General features: G+C 40.9%; 1 long non-coding RNA gene across 1 annotated transcript; it reads left to right on the top strand.

The window, feature by feature from the left end:
- Positions 1-1,356: 1,356 nt before the first annotated feature.
- On the top strand, positions 1,357-2,900 carry LOC109428711 (uncharacterized). The gene is made up of 2 exons (XR_009995851.1): positions 1,357-1,617; positions 1,860-2,900. It is a non-coding gene; the product is annotated as an uncharacterized LOC109428711 (long non-coding RNA).
- The last annotated feature ends 5,842 nt before the right edge of the window (positions 2,901-8,742 follow it).

Genomic DNA, 8,742 nt, shown 5'->3' with positions numbered 1-8,742 from the left:
CTTTTGTCCATACAAAAAATTTAAAATTTGTGTGGAGCGTACACACCAAAATTCGATTGAGGTTTCAGCAAAATTTTGCTCAATTTTGCCAAGCTGAAGCAAAAAAATTTGGTGGACTCTTCAGCTCGGCATAATTCAGTAAAATATTGCTGAAAGTGTTTAGTGTGTTGACTTTGACCAGACCCCCGCAAAGTCTACGTGGTTTATGAACAGCCCCTAATCATAAAAAAAAATAAACACTAGATGCTTCCACACGAATGAGTAGAGCCTAACATCATTAACAAATAATCCAAATATTACATTTTTTACTGTGCAAAAACACTGTATACACGGTTACAGAAGTTACGCAGATTTGTGTACTACTAGATCAGCCTCAGCGCTGTGTCAAATGTACACAGTTACTTTTTCGGCTCTGGCGCTAGCATTAGAATGAAATTAACAATTATTTTTGCACTGATCGATTCCTGATAATGCATGCCATCGTCCAGAGAAAAACAATTACGAACTTTGCTTCCATACCAGCGCTAGAGCCAGAAAAGGAACTGTGTATATTTGACACAGGGGTGAAGGCTGATCTAGGAGTACACAAATCTGTGTACATTGTACACAAGCCTGTGTTGTTTCGTTTTAGGGTGTAGAGAGCTCAGTTGAGAATGAGAGTTGAGCAACAAATTTGAAACAAACAATCAAGACGCAATATAACGCTAAATAAAGCTCACACACAAATGCATCCAGCACATAGTTGAATGAGTTTCCATTGGAAACCACAAAACCTAGCATCTGATGCTAGAACAAAACTTCACCCATGCTGTGCCAAAGTGCAGAATGATTATAGTTACAGCTTTTCTTTTAAGGACAGACTTGTTAGGATCCCAAAATGGCCGCCACAATGGTTGACTTTGTCACCTACTCACGATTTCGAGCACACAAATCTCGTCGTAAAGAAAACTAGCGCGCCTGATTTTCTTATATTAAGCTTATTTCAAGGGAGCAAGAACAGAATAATAAAATGCACTGTTTTTTAACCCTTTCCTTCCCACGACTTTATCTCTGCTAAAAAGCGTTTCCGAAAAAAGTGCTTGAACAAAATTTATTGCAAATTGGCTATATTTTTCGAAATCAATGAAAAAAAATTTGGTTGTAAATCAATAGGTTTTTGATTGTTTATCAATAGTTCCACTATTGAAATAAGTACTTAGTAGTTGGATCAACCTTATGGGGTAACAACCATATTCTTAAAATAATCGATGGCGCTCTAGAGCAACCATACCAAGTAGAGGGTTAAAGGTTGTTTCTAGAGATTTGTACGTTTGAAGTTTTGATGCAATGTTGAAGCGGGATTTCAAGACGGTTTGTCCTTAATAGAAGTATGATTTTAATATAACACGACCATCCGGCACAACGTGAAGCAATCGGCTTTTAGCGTGACCACCTTCGCTCTCGTGCACACGCAACGTGGGATACTCTCGGGAGCGGCTGAGCCTCGGTTGAGTACCAACTGCGCAAGCGGGTACGAGCTAAGCTCGACGAACATGTAGTCTCACTACTGAGTCAGATTTTGTCGAATGAAGTTGGGAAGTGCCGCTCCGATTTCCGAGAGTTAGTCGCCGTTCAGAAGTGAGTTGGTCTGCAATTTTGTCGGTGAAATTTTGTGGGAAGGTTTCAAAAGTGTTGTTGGGAGGTTTCACGCTAGGAAATATCCGGCCAAAATTTGGAGATAATTGTTTATTGGTTCGAGTGTTGGCTGCGGTTCAAGTGATTGGTGAAGGGAGTTTCACCGGAATATGAATTATTGAGGTCGTCGCATTTGTGGAAATTTTCTAAGTGTCATATTTTCGTGTGCTCGTGTTTTCTTCTAGCATCTACTGAGTGAAAAGGAATTGAAAAAAGTCTAGCCGTTGGATTTAGATAACCGTGAAGAATCGAAGAGAGTGAAACAAAACACATTTCCAGTTTCAGAAGGTGGGATTCTCCAATAGATAGCGTATTTCGGATAGTTACAGGAAGGTGAGTAAACAATACCCCGATATGTCATCATTTATCACTCAGCTTAAATGGCTGGCAAAAAGGTGTGACTTGTTGAAAGGAAGGTAGATCTGTGTGGAACTAACACATTTACAGGTTAGTTGAAGATTGCCTTTGCCATTTTGGTGGAGTGTGTCTACCTGCTATGTCGCTGGCTTAAACTGATCGCAGTCCATTCAGAATGCAGATATGATTGAGCTCCCTTGTCTATTTTTGATTTTTCCAAGTCGCTAGTTGGCTCTGAGAGAAGACGTTGACAAATTACCCTAAATATGACGAGAAAGAAGCCATCTCCACACCTATTGAGGTCAAACGGTTAGAAAGGCTAGCATTTTATTATCATTGCCTCACTCCCACTAGTTGGAAAGTAACATAAAAAAGTCAACATTGACAGCTTCAACATAAATCATGCGCAAGATGAAATTCAACCGGTCCCGTTATGCTTTATTCAGGTTCGTTCCCCTGTTTTAGCACTGCACAGTAGATACGACCACTGCAATACAAGATGCATCATGATCATCGTCCCTTGATCGCTTTTGTTCTCCTCTATGTGAAGCAGAAAAACCGCAGTTCCCCTTTTTTCGCGATCAACGCTTCACAGGCCAAACGTAGAAACACACACCTTTTGTTGTAACCTTTACAACTCGCCGCCGACATCCGTGGGAGGGAACGACAGTGCTGCCAGCTCGAACTAGCACCATTGCATCAATTGGTGCAATTGGCTAATATGATTGACGAATTGACGAAAAAACCGCTTCCTGTTCCAGAATGAAAGTGTGCAGGTCCACAGTGCGAGTGCGGCAAGATCAAACGATGCCCTGTAACTGCCATCATATCTTCAGACCTCGAGTCGGCAAAAAGCAACGACGAAAAAGTGAGGGCAGTAACTAGAAAACAGAAGTCGACAGCGCGATAAAAAAAACTCTGTTAACCATACTAAGACAATGAAGAAACCAGAAACTTGCAAGACGGCATCGTGAACTGCAATCCTGCAATCAACTGGCTGCGGCTATTGGCAGTATGTATATAGTTGCAGTTGCGCTTCAACTTAACCTTCACTGTTCCGAGTACTCGTTGTTCTTCTTGTTGTTCTTTTTATATCAGGCCATCCCTACTGGAATCGATCCTATCATTTGTTGTTATCATTCTTTAATTGCTTGATCATGACTTCGCAAGCACAAAAAGGTACTTGCATAAGAAAATTTCTATTTTCATAAAGCCTTCATTAAACAGATGTTGAAATAGATCATTTACTCGGCTACAATGAAATCAACGAGGTACCAGAGTACCTACATCTATCCTGGCAATTTTTCGCAACAGGTCAGTCCAGCCGTCACGCAGCCGAAGAATGTGCGATGAAAAGAAATGATCAACAGAAAAGTTCCGAGGAGATCATTTCCGGGAATTCAGCCTGACATCCAGTTGGAAACAGAGGCCTCCATTAAGCAAGATGTAAAGAAACGACAAACAGAAAGCAAATTACAGGAAAAACATTTCTCTGCAATTTCGGGAGAATCCAAAAAAGCTGTCCCGACCGAACATATGCGCGATGTGCATTCGGCTCTCGTCAAACGGGTTGGACCTTTTCCACTGTCTCCCTTTTGATCGCTCGCTGTCTGGCAGCACGCGCACCATCAAAGTAACCCACAAGAGGTAGCCCCGTTGATTCCAGTGGATAGGTATCTCCAAGCCTACTGCGACTGCTATACCAGACCCAGTGCTGGGTGACGCCGCCATGTTGGATCAAACCAGTACACTCTGTATGAGTGTTTCTGTGGGCAAGAGTGCAGACAGAGCAGCATCAGATATCCACGAACACAAACACCCGCCAAACTGAGCTTTGTGGAGTGCTGAAATGGCTCAACCGCAGCGCAGTGCCCACAATGCCTACAACACACATGTGTCTGAGTGTTTGCGGTTCAACTTAAGTCGAGTATTCAACAATCAACTTACCTATATCTTTAGCTAGCACACCAGCACGCGCGCTGCTCAATGGGATACGACTTCCATGCCGTGTGTAGGTTGACTTTGTGTGGCCGCAGAGTGTCATCGTTGCTGCTAATGCCGTTGCCGCCACCTCTCTACCGCCGCCACCGATTCCGCTGCTGAGCTCATCGAATTTGTTATCAACTTTTTACTTCTGTATGAGGAATTCGTACGGCAAACAAAACCGGCTTGAAGATGTGTGTTTAATTTGCGTTTTTTTTTTGTGGACGATCATTGTCACACGTTCATGTGCTTTGATTATAACGGAGAGATCTAGTCATAATTACTAAACAAACCGAACGATTCTGTGTTTTCTCAAAAATGTTGGTTGTTGTTCACCATTCCAGTGAACTGCATTTAACACAAAAATGTGTGTAACATTCATTATACAAGTTGTCCATTTGAATTTACTCACAATGCTATTCAAATTAAAAACTCAACACTCATTTGAATGAGAGCATAAATTTCAGTCATTTTCAGTCCATACACGAATTAAAATAGGGTTTTTTAGCCAATAGTGGACCCCTTACCTATAGTGGCCCCCTTATATTTTTCCTAATTTTCCTGCTTAAATCTGTTTTTACCGGTGAACTTCCACCGGGAGACGATGGATCATGTTCCTAGCCAGTAGTTACAAGTGGTGGAGCTACGCTGGAAAGCAATAATTTGATTTTTTGGACAAATTTGTAAATGTAAACAAATCTGGGGGACCACTATTGGTTAAATCCAATGGGGTCCACTATTGTCTCCGTTTTAACAAGGTAAGAGAATACGATTTATCCTATAGTGGACCCCAACCATCCTATAGTGGACCCCGGGGGGACCACTATAGGATAATTTGAGCCAGATTTGAAATGATTATTTTATGGGAAATATAGGGTGGTTTGGTAAGGTTTTGTGTGCAATGTGCAGGAAAGACATAGAACTTGCTGTGCAAACGTTGACAGGGGCAATTTAATTGGAATATCATACTGTTTTAACGATCAGAGCAATTTTCAGCTACTAAGGGGTCCACTATTGGTTAAAATACCCTACAGTTTCCATGGATGTAAAACTCATATGTTTAGGATGGACACCTGTCTCGTAGACCAAAACAGATTGTTATGTCCAGTTTATTACAAATTATTCAAATATTGGGTTGTTCGAGCCAATTGTGTGAATGTGTGGCTTTTGTTGCTTTATGTTTCGATCCGTGTATTCTAGCTTAATGTCCATATTATCCGTTAAACAGACAAATCAACCTGATTTCTAGAAAAAAAAGTCTGGCAACCGGGACAAGCTCACTGCAATACACATTTTGGAATGATGTTCTGCAGCAGGCTGGCTCAACGATGCATGGCATTTGTGCAGGATTCACCTAATGTGAAGATCTGGTCCGGCATTGTCCGCCCAGCGACGATACCAGCCTAATACTGGGTGACTACTACAAGGCATAACCGGGAATCCTCAGGGAATTTTATTTATTTAACTGGGAAAAACGTGGAATACTAAGGAAATATCATGAACCCTCAGAAAAATTTGCACCGATAAAGAATGCAACATTGGGTCGTATGAATGAAAACAAGCGAACTTCACTACTTAAACTTCTATTCAGAAGTAAAATCCACAGAGTACATTGTTTAGATGATTTTTGGAATATGTAATGTTTCCTTCTTTTACTATATGTTTATAGTGAAAACTGTCAGAACAAATATTTTTTTCCGTAGCGCTGAAGGTGCTTAGCTTGTGGTTCCATGAAGACGTTGAAAATTCCTTCGATTATTCAAAATGCAAGCTAAGTCAATTCCGCTAAAATGCTGCAGATATCCTCCCGGAGGATACATCTCAGATGTTGTCACAAAATTTCTCCTATAGTTTCTCTCCGGATTTCTTTTGAAGTTTTTCTCCTATTCCTTCCGGGTTTCCTCTTGGAACTTCTCCAGGAGATCTTCTTGGGATATCCTCCAGAATTTCTATTGGAATTATCTATAGGATTTCTACTGGGGCTCCTCCAAGAAGTTTTTAATAAATTTTCTGCAGGTGTTGGCTTTGGTCCAACGTGAAAGAATTTTCCGGAACTATGTATGATTCTCCACCGGAAGTGAAATAAGGAACACGCGATCCGGTTTGTGGTAGTAACGCAGAGAATACAATTTTCCTATTGGGAAACACGATTAACAATGAGTTTTAATTTTTATGAACTTGTTGTGATAATTCTCGATAATTACGTGGCTTCGTGGTCGTGCGGCTAGTGTCACCAAGCATTTAGTCGCATCGTGCTAGGAGCGCGGATTCGATTCCCGCCGCAGCTGTCAGGAAAAGTTTTCGGCTGTGCCACTGGGCGTTGCATGCTAGTCCGTTGTCTAGTGTCGTGCTTCCTTCAAAGAGCGAATAGCTCACTGGAAGTACTAAACGTGTCCGTGTCATTAAAAAAAAAAATGATCTGTAACTATAGATTAGTGTGGGTCATCGGAACCGTTTTCTCAGATCAAAGCTTTTTTGGTTCCGTTTCGGGTCCTGAGTGTCTGTGCAAAATTTGATCACGATCGGTTGCGTCTACACTTTGCGCATTGCAATTGAAATTTGTATGGGATTTTGTATGGGAAAACATTTTTTTTTGCATTTTTGTCATAAGTTGAAAAAGTTTGTCTGAAACTTTTTAACCGATACTGTAAAATGATAGCCTAGGATGTTCTGAAAAACTTTGTCGAAGACCGCGAAGCGATCCGATGCTTGTGAAAATAGTTATAACCCACGAACCGCATGCATGTGTTTATGTTGTAACATGTAAAGGAATAACAATAGCAACAAAATTATGCTGTTTCGCCAAGCAATGCCAACGCTATAACTTTTTTCTTAAGCATCAGATCACTTCGGGGTCTTCGACAAAGTTTTTCAGGACACCATAGGCTATGTTTTCACTTTATCGGTTACATGGTTTTAGAAAAAATCGAGCTTGTTATGAGAGAAATGCAAAAAAGTGTGTTTTCCCATGTAAAGTCCCATACAAACTTCAAACGCGATGCGCAAAACGTAGACATAACCGATCGTGCCCAAATTTTGCACACTTATTTGGATCCTGAAATGGGATCAAAAAAGCTTTGATCTGATGGGATACGATTGAATTTTTCATTTTTCCATATAAACGATGACCCACTCTACTATAGATTTATGGACCCCTGTCTAGCAGATTCAGGCAGTTCAACGAATGGTAACAATATTTACAAAGCGAATTACTTAGTTCCCTGTATGTGCATGATGTATGACGAGTTGTGTAATTAGGCCTATTAATAGTTTAAGTACTCATTTGGAAGATGATCTATGGTTTGTGTATTACCGATTATCGATCGTTATTAGGTGCTCTGGGCAAATTCATTAGGAGGGAGATGTTGTGTTGGGGTAACCTTACTATTCACAAGTTTTGCATTAGGATTGATATAGGCACTTTAACACATGTAATCTTACCAATTTAGGGTTTAAATCGTGGAGCAATAATAATATATCTAATTCACTAGTTTTTTAGTTCAACCTCAGGGTATTAACAATATAATTATACTAATTATCAAGGAAGACTGTTAGTTCACTTCTGCATATCTGCATGACACAGCTTGTTTTCATCGACTCTCTGTAGACTCACCCGATGACAGGTCGTATACCTGTCACTCCCGTGTCATCCATCGTATCGTTCGCATGGTAGCGAACGCTGTAGATACCGTGCGGTGATAGAAGTGCGCGCTGGCCTAATGGGATAGGCCAACAGCAGGACTTCCACCCAATGCGACATATATTTGTCCGAACATGAACAGAGTAGGATGAGGATTGAACACCATGTGTTTAAAGATTTCCAAGTCTTGCATTCCGATTTTCGATTTGTATCTCTTTTGTCCGACAATTCTCTTCCCTGTCATTCAATAACTTCTGTCAGAGCTCTTTCCAGGCTTTTATGCATAGTGGTTTAAAGAATTTTTTGAAGTGGTCCTCCCTCCAAAGTTCCAAACTGTTAGTGGAGTGGTCTTCCCTGTTTTTTTCATATTCCACGTTTTCTCGGAATTATTCTCAAATGTAGAGCTCTTACCACAAATTGTCCCAAGATTATGAGTACTTATTTTAGGATTTCATCAATGATTCCTCCCGGAGTTCTTGAAGGGATTTCTCCAAAAGTGTTTCTCCTAGGATAACCTTCGAAATTCCTTGCAAGAAATTAACAGACAAATGTCGGGATGACTCTAAGTCAAATCTTGCTAGAAACTCCGAAAACATCTATTAGATGAATCTCGTAAGAAACTTCGAAAGAAATTCTGAGAAAACCTGTATCATCTCTGAAATTTTGGGAGTGATTCCAGGAGGAAATATTAAGGAAACTCAAGGAGATACTCTGAAATCCTCAAAGAGAAATCCCGGGAGGAACTACAGACGAAACCCCGCGAAGAAACTTCAAGCGAAATAACGAAAATCTCTCCTCTGAAGAAATTCCTTAAACAATGTTTGCAAGAATCTCGCAAAAATTCTTTCATTTTCGGTTTCTGTACCGGTTTTATGGGGTTCGGAAACAGCAGGTTGTTGGTCTAAGGTCCCCTATCCACCGTGTTGGGGCTGCCACCTTAGGTATAGCTTCCATTGGAGGAGCATTTCATACTCAGCCGCTGGATTCCAGAACAGACGCTGTTTGAGCCGCACCTCCTTGGTGAACAGACGCTCGAGACGTACCTCCTCAATCTAGCTGAAGTCTGAAGAACAACAGTGCCCAGGCTG

The sequence above is a fragment of the Aedes albopictus genome, unplaced genomic scaffold (assembly GCF_035046485.1).
Source record: "Aedes albopictus strain Foshan unplaced genomic scaffold, AalbF5 HiC_scaffold_372, whole genome shotgun sequence".
Taxonomy (NCBI): domain Eukaryota; kingdom Metazoa; phylum Arthropoda; class Insecta; order Diptera; family Culicidae; genus Aedes; species Aedes albopictus.
Note: the sequence above shows the minus strand (reverse complement) of the source record. Positions and strands in the feature narration are given on the sequence as shown.